The sequence below is a fragment of the Narcine bancroftii genome, chromosome 3 (assembly GCF_036971445.1).
Source record: "Narcine bancroftii isolate sNarBan1 chromosome 3, sNarBan1.hap1, whole genome shotgun sequence".
Classification (NCBI taxonomy): Eukaryota; Metazoa; Chordata; class Chondrichthyes; order Torpediniformes; family Narcinidae; genus Narcine; species Narcine bancroftii.
This window is the reverse complement of record NC_091471.1, coordinates 155,696,076-155,710,857: the sequence shown is the minus strand read 5'-3', so window position 1 is coordinate 155,710,857 and position 14,782 is coordinate 155,696,076. Positions and strand designations below refer to the sequence as shown.

Genomic DNA, 14,782 nt, shown 5'->3' with positions numbered 1-14,782 from the left:
ATCCAGTCCCTGCGCGCAGGGAGCTCGATCCAGCGTCCCGCCGCCAGCGGTTGCCTTGGTTACCGCCGGAGGCTTTTCTTTCGCTTCCTCGGGTGAATGAGGAGCTCCGGCGGCGCGCGGTTCATTCACCCAGGCGGCGTCCGGACGACCAGCGGGTGCGGAGGAAAGAAGCAGCGCCTGACAACGCCGACGCCACGCTCGCTGGCGGCTCCGCGTCCAAGTGATCGCCCCTGCCGTTCGGATGGGGTCACAATGGGGTTTGTGAGGTCACAATGGGTCTGTGACGATTCTCGGGCCACTCGCCGCCGGCTCCTTCAAGCAGGGCACCGCTTTGTCCTACCCGTGGCGCTCGCTTTCTGCAAGGCGTTGCTGCGTGACCCGGTGACTTGCCACTGTGGACACCATAAGGCGAGGAATAGTTTGAGGGCATCACCGACGGGGCGGGTTATCAGCAATTGCTGTAGTACAACGTTCTGAGGTTTTGCTTAAGAATTTAAGAGGCCTTACGACCCCTCGAGTGTTCAATGAGTTAAAATCGATCTTAAACCTTGTCCATCTCTCTATTAGGTCCAAAGGTGAATCCAATTGCTATCTGTAATTCCCATATCCTTGATTCCCTTCTTATTCGAAAATCAATTTAAGGCAAGAACTTACTCAGCAACTAAACAATCGAATTCATTTGGGGATAGAGAATTGCAGGTATAAAAAGTCACGCCTCCTTGAACAGGTGGGAGCTTGGGGTTTGAAGATGACTGTGGATTGGACAAATCATCAGGATTACTCCTTTTGTATGTTAACTTTTGCAAATATTCCTATATGCCCTCCTCACCTTCTCCATACAAATTAAGTTTAGCTTCAAGTTTATTGTCACTGATAGTTTTTTTAAAAAAGAGCAATCCAGCGAGATGCTTCATAGTCCAACATGTAAGGCACAGCATAAATGTGCAGAATTACAGAGAGATGCAACATTTTTTTACTATATTGAGGTTCATTCAGGATTCTGATAATGGTGGGAATGAGATTGCCCTTCAATCTAACAGTGCGGGATCTCATATTTATGAGTCTTCCTGATGGGAGGGGGCAGAAGAGAGTGTGGCCTTTAAATATGTTGCCTGCTTTACCATGCCAGTGGGAGTTGTAGATGGAGTTTGTGTGTGTGTGTGTGGGAGGGGGGGGGGGGGGGTGGTGGAATGTAATGGCTGAGTCATGTTCACATGCCTTTGCACTTTCTTGTGACCTGTTCTCTTTCTATGGAATGATGCACCCTGATAAGATGGTTTCAGTGGTGCACCTGCAGATTCATTGAGGTATGCTAGTGATGTGCCAAATTTCCTCAGGCTTCTGCTGCTTAACAAGCCTTTAACATTCACTCCTTGTTAACACGATTCTACAAGATATCTTGGTATTCACCCATTCACAATCATTCTTTTTTGTAGCCACACAGCATTGTAAATTTAACAGGCCTTTCTGGCCCATGAGCCCATGCCACCCAAGTACCCCAATAAACATAACCATCATATATTTTGAAGGGTGAGAAGAAACAAGCACCCAGAGGAAACTCACACATACATGGGGAGAATGTACAAACTCCCTTCAGACAGCGCCAGATTCACTACCGTGCCACAAAGTGAATCACCTGCTTCCTTCTAACTTTTTTTTCCTCTGTTTTTCATTCTTACAACTTATTTTCCTTGTAATAAATGGATGTGAGGCATGAGATCCAGGGGAGTTATCAGCTTTTGGTCTCTAATTTTTCTAACACTTTTGTTTTACCAACTTTAATTTACCAATGCTTTAATTTCTTCATTGTCATTGGACACTTCTTTTCCTCTATATTTGTATAGAATAAGTACACATATATATAGGAAAGAAGTGTCCAATGACAGAATGTCTTCTACTCCAAAGGCTGATACAAAATATTTACCCAGTTATTATTCTCTCTCTCCAACTAACAGACTCTTGTTTACATTTTCTTCTTTCTTTCCATGCTCTTGCAATTTGTTTTCATACTTCTTGCAATTCCCATTCTGTTTTATGCCCATTTATTAATCTTTGTTGTATTTAGTTGCCTCTTTTATCCTCCAGTCTTTGGTTCTCTGAGGGAAAAAAAACTTAACCTCCTTCTTTCAATAAAATATTATCCTTCACCCATTTGGTCATCCACATTTGAACTTGAAAGTGGTGTTTCCTGCTATCTTCAGTTCTTCTCAAGTTTACCAATCTTGACACTCATACCCATGTACAGTGGAACCCCGATTTAACGCAAATCCGGATATAATGTTTGAATCATTGGACTCGGGCGTCGGGCTGCTGCCAGAAACGAGTACAGGTACTTGGGACTGCTGCGAACAGCGGGGACTTGGGGCTGGCATGAGGAGTGGGGATGGTTGGTTTACTAAAAATTAATTTGTATTTTAATTTCAACTGTAACTACAATGATTTATTGAAACCCCAATTTAGTGCAACCCCGCTTTTTTCACAAACTATCACCTTATTATGGGGTTCCACTGTAATTCCCTTTATTTAGGTTTGGATATAAATTATGCCAGTCTCAAACTAAATTTAAAGTTCTTTCATATCATTCCTATTTCATGGAGGTTTCTTTAAGTTTATTAATTCAACTTCCTTTACACAAGACGAGATTTAAAGTTATCTGTCTTCTGCTTGTGTTTATGATATCTTCTTTAGGACAAGTCCTCAGGATTGAAGGTATCTGGTTTGCATTCTGGATGTGTGGGTTCTGAAGTAGCCACAGATTGGGCAGGAGCTGCCTAATGGGATGGCACATGGGTAGCTCTTGGATTCGCATAAATTAGCTCTGTGATTTTATTTGGTCTGTTTACATATTTTTGAGAAGGAATATTGAATTTACATTTTTCCTAATCTTGTAGTTTTCGGGTTATTCGTTGATGCACTATAACTGTTACGCCTTCTGTTCTTTCTATCCATTCTGATTACCATTACACATATTGTTTCACTATTTTTACATCTCCATTCGTATTTCCTTCCCCTTTCACCTCAGTCTATGCCGTTCACACTTTGTAACTTCAAAGTCCTATAAAGGCCCAGTTTTCGATCTGTTTTCACTCCCACTTTAATGGAGCTTGTCCCACAAGAAGAGACTTGCTGATTTCACTCAGAGCTTAACAGTTCTTTGGTGAGCATGAACCTAGCACCTGTTGAATAAGTCAAAGATTGCAGATCTTGGATGCAGACCAATCCATCAAAAGAGAGTCTAGCATTCAATGATATTAATGTTGCTTAAGTTATGCACCACTGTGAGAATGGAGGATGGTTACTATTTATAGAATCATTACTGGCCAGCTGCACAAGTATTATGTTGACAAGAGTAGAGATAGCAGCAGGTGGTTATACTGCATTGAGTAATTCACTTTTTAACTCCCCAAACCCTTTCTATCATCTACATGGCATAAGTCAGGAGCAAGGTAGGACATTCTTAACTTGTTTGGAAGAGTTCAGCTCCCACAATACATGAAGATGGACAATATCCAGGACAAAGTAGCCCAATTGATTGGTTCACCATTCAATTTGCCACCTTGTAGAGTGTACCATCTACTGCAGCAAAACCTCACGAATATCTCTTTGGTAAACCCTGCCGGACATGAAAACGCCACTATTGAAACAAAGCATAGGAGGATATGAACCTGAAAACAATTTAATGAGTTTACAACATCCTGATGGGAAAGTTATTACAATTCCTTCACTGATGCTGAATCCAAATCCTTCCAATCCTGCAGATTCACCCTCACCAAATAAATTGTGGAACCAGTACATGAATCTCAAGATGCTGAAGATGTTGAAAATCTTAAATAAAAAAAATAGAAAAGATGAGAATTACTAAATGCGTAAGGCTGAATTCATGAGAGACTGCACATGCTGGAATTTGGAGCAAAAAATAAGCTGCTTTAGAAACTCAGCAGGTCAAAAAGCATTGGTGAGAGAAATAGAATTGTTAATATTTCGGGTTGGAATCCTTCCAGACTGAGAATGCTGAGGGAAGATCACTCATATAATGAAGACAGCAGAGCAGGGGTGATCAGGCACCAATAGAAGATTAGTGAACATGGAGGGGTGAAGGTTGACGGACAAATGGGGTGGTGGAGGCAGTAGAATTGCAGGTGCCAGATTAAGGGAGAGAAAGTCAAGAAATAAAGGAGGTCAGGTGAAGGAAGATGAGTCAGACAAAGTGATGTTGGATATGACTTAGTATGTGGGTGATTTGAGAAGCTGGAATCATTTTTCCTAGAACACAGGAGGCGACTGGTATTAAAAATCATGAAGGGTATAGAAAGGGCATCTACAAGCAGATGTCAAGAACTAGGGAATATGGAACGAAGGTGAATGGCAAAATAATCAAAAGAGACAGAATTGTTTTTCCCATGGCTTGGGATGAGGATTTGGAATGCAATGTCTAGGGTTGTCATTGAGGCAGATTCAATTATAGCATTCAAAGACTTAAAGACTTAAAAGACGTAACTGAAAGGGCCAACTTCTATGTAGTACCTGAGATTCTATGAATGCCAGATCTAGAATTGATTGGCCCTAATTTGTGGATCAGTCTTCTACGAAATTGTCCCAAATACATTCATGGTTTAATTCACTATTAAGTCACTTTAGCTAATTTGGCTTGTCCAGTTTGTATACCGGTTAAAGTTTCCCAAGTTTCTTGAATAAACTGGTTCACAACACATGCCAATTTAATCTTGTTCAAGAATATAACTGTTAGGAGGCTTATAAACTTCAGTCAGTATGTTTGTTCATTCTTTGTCAGTTTGTTTACCCACAAACTAATTCAACAGCCTGGTTATTTGATTTTTTTTCTTATTGCTGCCTCATACTTAATTATTGGAACTGTGCCACCCCTTTTCAATTTTGCTGACCTTGGTAAAACTCAAACAACCCTGGAATATTTTGCTTCCCAATCTGCTCAGTCAACAAACATGGATTAAATCTATTTATCTTAAATTGATGGCATCAATTTAATGATCACAAGTCCTACAGCTGTTGCATTCATATAAAGCAGCTTTAATTATAACTTTTTACCTGATGATTTTATCAAAATCATTGAATTGCTCTGCAAGTTTTATGTAAGTTACCATTCCTGAAATCCTGCTGTTGCATTTTTACTTTTTTTTTTAAAGCCCAATTTGCCATCATATGTTTTTGATCCACTCAGATATTGGTCCTATTCTTGTGAGGTGGAGCCTTTCTCATTTGAACAGCTCCATCTCTCCTCACTTACGCTCCCATTTTCATTGAATTTCCAAGCAAATTTTACATGTAATTATATCCTGCAAACACTGACAATGTATTTATTCCTCTCTGCTGCTCTGTTTCCCAAATTGCTAAGTAACTTGCACATTTTTTATGAGCTCATATAAAAATTAATAAAATCGATGACTTTAAATAGCTATTAATTAAATCTATGTGCATTGATCTAATTATGCCATTTGCCTTTCCTTATATTGGAGATAAATGTGTGTGGCTTAATGTCCTATGTGCAACTGTACTGTTAATTACTTTGTACAAAAAAAATATAAATGGAGTGCATAGAGGTGTAATTCTTAATTTAACTAAAGAAATTGGGAGTACAACATGAAATTCGCCCTCTCAGGAACCACGTGTTTTCAATTCCTGAAGTTGTGTCAACAGGTTATTAATTAGAAAGGTTAATAGTCAATTACTAAACCTGCTGACATAACCACAGGAATCTGCCATTTGTAGAGATAAAACTAATAATATCATACTCATGACAGAGAATAATTAGCCATTCCTCCTTTTGGAAAATCTTATATCCCTACCCCAACCCACTCCCACACACTTCTCATTTTCTTTTTCTTTTCACCCTTAAGACTTAGTGTTCATTTAACTTCTATTCAAAACAAACTATTCCATCCATTCCCATCTTAAAATGTCAGTTTGGACATTTGCTTCTCTTCTATTTTGGAGATGAAAGTCGTAAAGATACATCAACACTGAAACCTTTCCCTAATTATGGTTCCTCAGGTTAATCAGAAGCAGAACTCCAAAAAAATAAAGACACATAGAATATTGTCAATCTTTATGCTACATGTTTGTCCTTCAAGATGAAAAATTTAAATTTCCAGATGAAATAAACTTGATAGATAGTATTATCTTTGTTGTTAAAAAAAACCCTATTTTCAATATTTTGGATACATTTCTTCTTTGGCATGGCTTCGCGGACGAAGATTTATGGAGGGGGTAAATGTCCACGTCAGCTGCAGGCTCGTTGGTGGCTGACAAGTCCGATGCGGGACAGGCAGACACGGTTGCAGCGGTTGCAGGGGAAAATTGGTTGGTTGGGGTTGGGTGTTGGGTTTTTCCTCCTTTGCCTTTTGTCAGTGAGGTGGGCTCTGCGGTCTTCTTCAAAGGAGGTTGCTGCCCGCCAAACTGTGAGCGCCAAGATGCACGGTTTGAGGTGAGATCAGCCCACTGGCGGTGGTCAATGTGGCAGGCACCAAGAGATTTCTTTAGGCAGTCCTTGTACCTTTTCTTTGGTGCACCTCTGTCATGGTGGCCAGTGGAGAGCTTGCCATATAACACGATCTTGGGAAGGCGATGGTCCTCCATTCTGGAGACGTGACCCACCCAGCGCAGCTGGATCTTCAGCAGCGTGGACTCGATGCTGTCGACCTCTGCCATCTCGAGTACTTCGACGTTAGGGATGAAAGCACTCCAATGAATGTTGAGGATGGAGTGGAGACAATGCTGGTGGAAGCGTTCTAGGAGCCGAAGGTGATGCCGGTAGAGGACCCATGATTCGGAGCCGAACAGGAGTGTGGGTATGACAACGGCTCTGTATACACTTATCTTTGTGAGGTTTTTCAGTTGGTTGTTTTTCCAGACTCTTTTGTGTAGTCTTCCAAAGGCGCTATTTGCCTTGGCGAGTCTGTTGTCTATCTCGTTGTCGATCCTTGCATCTGATGAAATGGTGCAGCCGAGATAGGTAAACTGGTTGACCGTTTTGAGTTTTGTGTGCCCGATGGAGATGTGGGGGGGCTGGTAGTCATGGTGGGGAGCTGGCTCAGGACCTCAGTTTTCTTCAGGCTGACTTCCAGGCCAAACATTTTGGCAGTTTCCGCAAAACAGGACGTCAAGCGCTGAAGAGCTGGCTCTGAATGGGCAACTAAAGCGGCATCGTCTGCAAAGAGTAGTTCACGGACAAGTTTCTCTTGTGTCTTGGTGTGAGCTTGCAGGCGCCTCAGATTGAAGAGACTGCCATCCGTGCGGACCGGATGTAAACAGCGTCTTCATTGTTGAGGTCTTTCATGGCTTGGTTCAGCATCATGCTGAAGAAGATTGAAAAGAGGGTTGGTGCGAGAACACAGCCTTGCTTCACGCCATTGTTAATGGAGAAGGTTTCAGAGAGCTCATTGCTGTATCTGACCCGATACACAACAATCAAATTCATCATAATTTTAAGAAATATCCTCTTGATTAAAAAAAGGAAATGTTATTTATTCTTTATATAATTTCTGATGGAAAGAAGAAAATATAGAATGGCTTACAAAATGACCAATCTGTGCAAAGGAAACCCTGGAGAAACAATAAAATTACAAGCAAAAAATCTGCATTTATTTTTGTATTGGGTTGAGATTCTAAATAGGAGAGAGACCAATTTTGAGGGAATGAGAAAGGATCTAGAATGTATGGATTGGGATAATTTGTTTTCAGGGAAAAGGATGTGCTAGGTAAGTGGAAGATCTTCAAAGGCGAAATTTTAAGAGTACAGGGTTTGTATGTTCCTGTCAAGATTAAAGGTAAAGTTAACATGCATAGGGAACCTTGGTTTTTGAGAGATATTGGGGATATGGTTTGGAAGAAGAGAGGCAACACAGAGCAAAAATGGGGTACTTGAGGAGTATAAAATATGCAAGAAAAGACAAGAAAAAAATCAAGAAGGCTAAAAGAAGACAAGAGGTTGCTTTGACAGAAAATGTGAAAGAAAATCCTCAGGGTTTCTACAGATAAATTAACAGCAAAATTGGTCCCCTTGAAGATCAGAGTGATCGGTTATGTATGGAGCCTGAAGAGATGGGGGAGATCTTAAAAGGGTTTTTTGCAGCAGTATTCACTCAGGTAGAGGACACAGGGTTGAAGGAAGTAAGGAAAACAAGCAGTGAGGTTATGGAACATCTTCAGATTAAAGATGAGGAGCTGCAAATAGTGTGGATAAATCCCCGAGGCCTGTCAAGATATTCCCTCAGACCTTGATGGAGACGAGTGTAGAAATTGCAGGGGGTCAGGCAGAAACATTTAAAATATCTTGAGCCATAGGTGTGTCATAGGATTGGAGGGTAGCTCATGTTCCATGGTTCAAAAAAGGCTCCAAAAGTAACCCTGGAAATTATAGACTGGCGAGCCTGACATCAGTAATTAGTAAATTGTTAGAAGGTGTTCTTAGGGATCAGGTATACAAGAATTTAGATATCCAGGGTAGTCAGCATGGCTTTGTGCGTGGTAGGTTGTGTTTAACCAATCTGATAGAGCTTTTTGAGGAGGTTACCGGGAAAGTTGATGAAGGAAAGGCTGTGGTGGTTGTCTACATGGAATTTAGTAAGGCCTTTGATAAGGTCCCACATGAAGACTTAGTCAGAAAGATTCAGATGGTAGATATTCATGGGAAAGTAGTCAAATTGATTCATTGGCTACACAGGAGAAACCAGAGAGTGGTAGTGTATGATTCCTTCTCAGACTGGAGACCTGTGACAAGTGGTATGCCTCAGGGATATTGTTAGGACCTCTGATCTATATCCAAGATCTGAATAATCATGTGGTAACTTGAATCAGTAAATTTGCAGATAACACAAAGATTGGAGATGTTGTGGACATTGGGCTGAAAAATGGCAGATTGATTTTCATGCAGACAAGTATGAGGTGTTGCATTTTGATTTCAGATTTTAGATTTATTTTCAAAGTACATTCATGACATCACATACAACCCTGAGAAACTTTTTCCTGTGGCCAAGTCAGAATTACCATTTATTGGTCATGCAAAAGCAAACTATACACAATATACACATGTCAACAAATAAAGAAATGAACAGATAAAAAAATATAAACAAACTGACTGTGCAATACAGAGAGAATTTTTAAAAATCACTAAAGTGCTCAAGTTTGATTTTGTTGTTGAGGAGTCTGAAAGTAGCTGTTCCTGAACATGATGGTACAAGTCTTATGGCACCTATACCTCTTCCCTGATGGCAGCAGTGAGAACCGAGAGTTTTCTGGGTGGTGTGAATCCTTGATGTTTGCTGCTACTGTCCAATGGCAGCATTCCCTGTAGATGTTCTCAATGTTGGGGAGGATTTTGCCTATGATGTCCTGGGCTGTGTCCACTACATTTTTGAGGACTTTATGCACATGTATTGATGTTCCCGTACCAAACCCTAATGCAGCTGGTCAGCACACTTTCCACCACACATCTGCAGAAATTTCTGATGTCATACAAAACCTCTGCAAACTCCTGAGGTAGAAGCACTGATGTGCTTTCTTCACTGTGACATTAGTGGGTTGGGTCCAGGAAAAATCCTCTGAGATAATGACTCCCAAGAACTTAAATTTTCTCACCCTCTTAATCTCTATCACCTATTGATCACTGGATCATACACCTCTGGTTTTCCCTTCCTGAAGGTCAACAATCAGCTCCTTGGTTTTGGTGACATTGAGGGCTAGGTTATTGTTGCTGTACCATTCTGCCAAGCTTTCAATCGCCTTCCTGTATGCTGACTCATCGCCTTTTTTAATACAACCCACCACTGTGGTATTGTTGGCAAATTTGTAGATGGTGTTAATGTCGTACCAAGCCACACTGTCATAGGTGTAGAGAAGGGGGCTAAGAACACAGCCCTGTGGTGGTTCAGTACTGATGGAGATTGTGGAGGAGCTGTTCTTACCAATTCTCACTGATTGTGGTCTGGAGATTAGGAAATCCAGGATACAATTGTACAGTGGGGTGTTGACTCCCAGGTCTTGGGGTTTGCTGATCAGTTTTGAGGGGATGATGGTGTTAAATGCCGAACTGTGATCAATAAAGAGCATCATAATGATTGTATCATTGCTTTCCAGGTGTACCAGGGCTTTGTGTAGAGCCAGTGAGATGGCACCAGCTGTGGACCTATTGTTACGATAGGCGAGTTGGAACGGATCCATGTTGCCAGTCAGATGTGAGTTGATATGTTTCAACACTTGCCTTTCAAAACACTTCTACTCAATAGTCAACCAAGAAAGGACATGCACAATAAATGGTAGGGCACTGAGGAGTGTGGTAGAATAGAGGGATCTGGGAATACAGATGCATGTTTTTCTGAAAGTGGTATCACACATAGACAGGGTTGAATAGAAAGCTTTTGGAACATTGGCCTTCATAAATCAAAGTATTGAGTATAAGAATTGGGATGTTTTGATTAAATTGTATAAGACATTGGTGAGGACAAATTTGAAATATTGTGTGTAATTTTGGTCACCTAACTACAGGGAAGATATCAATAAGATTAAAAGAGTGCAGAGAAGATTTACTAGGATGTTGCCCAGACTTCAGGAACTCAGTTAAATAGGTTAGGACTTCATACCCTGGAGTGTAGAAGAATGAAGGGAGATATGATAATGGTATTTAAAATTACGAGGCATCTAGACAGAGTAAAAAAATATATGTAGGCTTTTTCCTCTGAGAGAAGGTGAGATACAAAGTAGAGGACATGGGTTAAAGGTGAAAGGGGAAAAATTTGGAAGGAACATTGGGGGAAACATCTTCACACAAAGAGTGATGAGAGTGTCGAATGAGCTGCCAGCTGAAGTGGTGAATGCGGGCTCAATTTTAATTTTTTAGGAAGAATTTGGTCAAGTACATAGATTGGGGGTGTATGGAGGGCTACAGTCAGGGTGCACAGGTCAGTGTGACTTGGGATAGTAATAGTTCAGCACAGACTAGAAGGGCCAAAGGACCTCTGCTGTATTATTCTATGGTTCTATGGGAGTGAGATCAAGGATAATACTATTTTTTCTTGATACGTGGAATCATTTAGGTTCTCCAAAGAGAAGATGGGGGCAGGACTTAAGTTTAATACTTAAACAGTAATCTTTCACAGAAGTACCAGCCTAGATTTTTGTGCTCAGGTTTCTAGAATGGAATTTGTACCCTTCTCACAGAGAGACAAGATTTCCATCTGAGCCACAGCTGACCACAATCACAATTGAAAATCAATTGATTATACTATTCTAGCTTTGAATGTTTTGCGGAATCACATCATCTTTAGCAGAGGATGGGAAAACATTGGGAACATGAGGGGAACAAATTAATTTTGCTTCAGTCTACCTTGCAGACAAATAAAGCACAGATAAGAACAATCAACTTTGAACTCTTCTTTGAATCTTTCTTCCTCCTACATTCCTCTTGCCCATCCCAGCCCTACTTTGTTCTTTGTTTGCTCCTGAGAAAAAAAACTCTTGACTCATTCTCAACATAATGTTCAAAATCCTGTATGTTTGGCCTTTGACCTTCCATTCACCAACTTTCTACAGCTCAGTCATGATCAATTTCAATGCCCTAGTCTCTGTAAGAACTAGTTTTTCTCCCTCTTACAGTTTCCCTGCTACAGCACTTGTCTCATTTCCTTAAACTTGATGAAGACACCTGATCTAGCGGTTCACTGTTAAATCTGGCTGAGCCACAAGTACAATTGCATCCTTTTATAATCTCTTGAAACAACTTTTTTAGAGGACTATATGGAATGAAAAGATAACTCGGGGCTTTTCACCATTGCAAGGTGTTTAAACCCCTGTGTCTGCCTCTTTTATTCAACTCTAATATGCAGAGAGCTCATGAATATTTGTCATTAAAATAAAAAAATATATGATCACCTGCCTCTGCCATTTCATTTTTTTTAATATTGTGGCGGCCCCTCGCAGCTCCCTCACGGTGCCTCACAGAATGAAGAACAAACGTGACGATCCAGCAGACTGCACAAGACCCACAGCGCTGCCCTCCAATTGGCCACAACTAAAGGAGCCTAACTGGCCAATCAAGGAACACAGATCACAAATGCAACAATCAACACTGAGGGGGCTTTAACTATGCCCCTCATCTTGAGAATAAAAGCAGGGCTGTGAACTCAACAAAGCTGAATGTTAACTACACTCAACTGGGGTTCATGTTGTTCTTTTTTGGAAAAAAAAATGCAACTGCATTTCCATATTCCACCGTGTAGTTGGAATAGTTGGGAATCAGACTTCCATGTGACTGCTATACACTTCCAGGCTATTGTCAAGGTATTCTTCAAAACTGAATTCGGAACTTGGATAGTTTAAAACACACGTCCATAATGTTCCCCAGAAATTCCGGATCTTGTGGAAAATCCACCTTTGTAATTTTTTTCACAATGTCCCCCAGGTCTTCCCAGAAGGATCTCATCTTTGTACACAGCCAGGTTGAATGGATAAACGTTCCAATCTCCACACCATACCTAAAGCACATTTCTGATTTAGATTTATGTAATTTTTGTGGCATGAAGTACAGTTGATGCAGGAAATTGTATTGCACCAACCTGTACCTGGCATTAATAACAGCTGTCATGCTGTCCAGAGACAAGTATGGCCAGCACCACTCATGGGTAGTTTGCCCAAGTCTGACTCCCACCTTTCCATCGACCTGTGTAAGCCCATCTTCAGGCTCTCACTTTTGAAAATGAAATACGTTATAGAAATAAACTTATGCATATTCCCCCTTTGAATTAGAATCTCCATCTCACTACACATGGGTAGGGTCATAGATGGTCCTAATTTGTCCCTCTAAAAAGATCTTAGTTGCAGACAGCAGAACATTCTATTAGACAAATCGTATTTATTCCTCAATTGACATGAACTGCCCTCGCTTTCTGGCACGAGGTGTCCAGGATCTTATTGCCCAGAGTCATGGGTATTAAGTTGTTCTGGGTCAAGGCAATTTTGGGAGATAGCCCCACCTTCAATCCAATACATTGATTCATTCTATGCCGTGTCTGAAGTATATGCTTTAATACGGGGTTATCCATTTTCTTTGAAATTAATTTAGTGTCCCATTTATATATAAACTCTCTCGCTATCTTTTCACTTACCATGTGTAGTCCAATTTGTGCCCAGGAGGGGGGATCCCCTTCCTCAAAAAAAGAGATGATAAACCTTGCTTGGGCCACCCAGTAATATTTTTTTGAAATCTGGCAATTCTAAACACCCCAGTTTGTAATCCCAAATAATTTTTTTCCATGGAGATTCTAGCCACTTTACTGTTCCATAGGAACTTTCTGACACATCTGCCAAGCATCTTAAAGAAGCCCTGGGGCAATGGAATGTGTAACTACTGAAATAGATATTGTATCCTTGGCATCATCTTCATTTTAACACAGTTATCTCTGCCCACCAAAGTTATGGGCAGAGTCCTCCATCTACTGAGATTCTCCCCAATATTCTGGAGTAAAGGGAAATAACTGAGTTTGTACAAGTTGCATAAATCCTTGTCTACTTTTAACCTGAGGTATTTTATGCCTTCTTGCAGCTATTTGAATTGACTTCCCTGTTGGTATTGCCTATAATCCCCCTTCGTCAGAGGCATGATCTCAGTATTGTCCAGATTTATTTTATACCCCAAGACCTTCCCATAATCTTACAATTCAGTCCTCAGACTGGTCAATAATACCACCCCCCCCCCCCAGGTCCATCAAATATACTAACACATCATTAGCAAATAAGTTGATTTTGTGTTCCACCTGGCCCACCTTCAACCCCTTTATGCCCAGATCCCATCAAATGGCTTCCGCCAGTGGCTCAGTGGTCAGTATTAACAGCACTGGGGACAATGGACAACACTGTCTACTGGACCTACTCAAAGGAAACACTGGAGACATCTGCCTGTTTTAATAACTTTAGCTTTGTGTTTATAATAGTATCCTAACCAATTAATAAATGCTTGTCTCAGACCAAATTTCTCCAGTACCTGGAACAAAAAGTCCCTCTCCAATCCATCAAAGACCTTCTCCACATCTAGAGCTAGTTCCACCCCTGACTGTGCCAGATGTACTATATTAAGCAATCTAGCTATGCTGTTTGCTGTTGCCTCTTTTCTACAAATCCAGCTTGATCTGGATTCTTTAATTTTGGCAAATATACTCCCAACCTATTGGCCAATGCTTTTGCTACAATTTTGGAATCTGCATTCAATAACAAGATGGGCCTACAAGAGGATGGATTCAATGGGTTCCTGTCTTTTTTTGGAATCACCGTGATGATTGATGTTGAGAAAGACTCCAGGAGGGTATGTATCTCCACCACCTCATCAACCACCTTCATTAAGAGGTCTTTGAACTTTTTATAAAATTCCACAGGAAAACCATCCTCCCTGGTGATTTATTAGCTTGCAATGAGCTCAAGGTTTTTTTCAATCTCCTCTCTAGAAAAGGAGGCATTCAGCCCCTTTTGATCTTCCTGATCCAACTTTGGTAGATTCAATGTGAGCAAGAAATCATCTATTTCAGTGGGATTTTGATACTTTTGGTATATCCATTTATCTGGTCACTTAAATAAGCCTTCAATGTGACCCATATTAGGAAATTTTTATCAGTAGAGGGGCAGTTCATCTCACAGAACAATTCTATCTGAGCTCTAACAAAGCTACAAAATTCTGGTTTTCTCAACAGCAATAAGTTCAGGTGCCATCTATACGGCATGGCCTGCTTATCTGGCATGATGGATAGAGTTAAGGGTGAATGGT

The 14,782-nt window shown here is 40.8% G+C and overlaps 1 long non-coding RNA gene across 3 annotated transcripts; it reads left to right on the top strand.

Annotated features, from left to right (window-relative positions):
• The first annotated feature begins 80 nt into the window (after positions 1-80).
• LOC138757724 (uncharacterized) lies at positions 81-12,167 on the top strand. 3 transcript variants are annotated; one of them, XR_011353858.1, is made up of 3 exons: positions 81-575; positions 10,111-10,208; positions 11,950-12,167. It is a non-coding gene; the product is annotated as an uncharacterized lncRNA (long non-coding RNA). The 3 variants fall into 3 exon arrangements; XR_011353857.1 differs by having other exon boundaries at positions 81-699; XR_011353856.1 differs by having other exon boundaries at positions 89-408.
• The last annotated feature ends 2,615 nt before the right edge of the window (positions 12,168-14,782 follow it).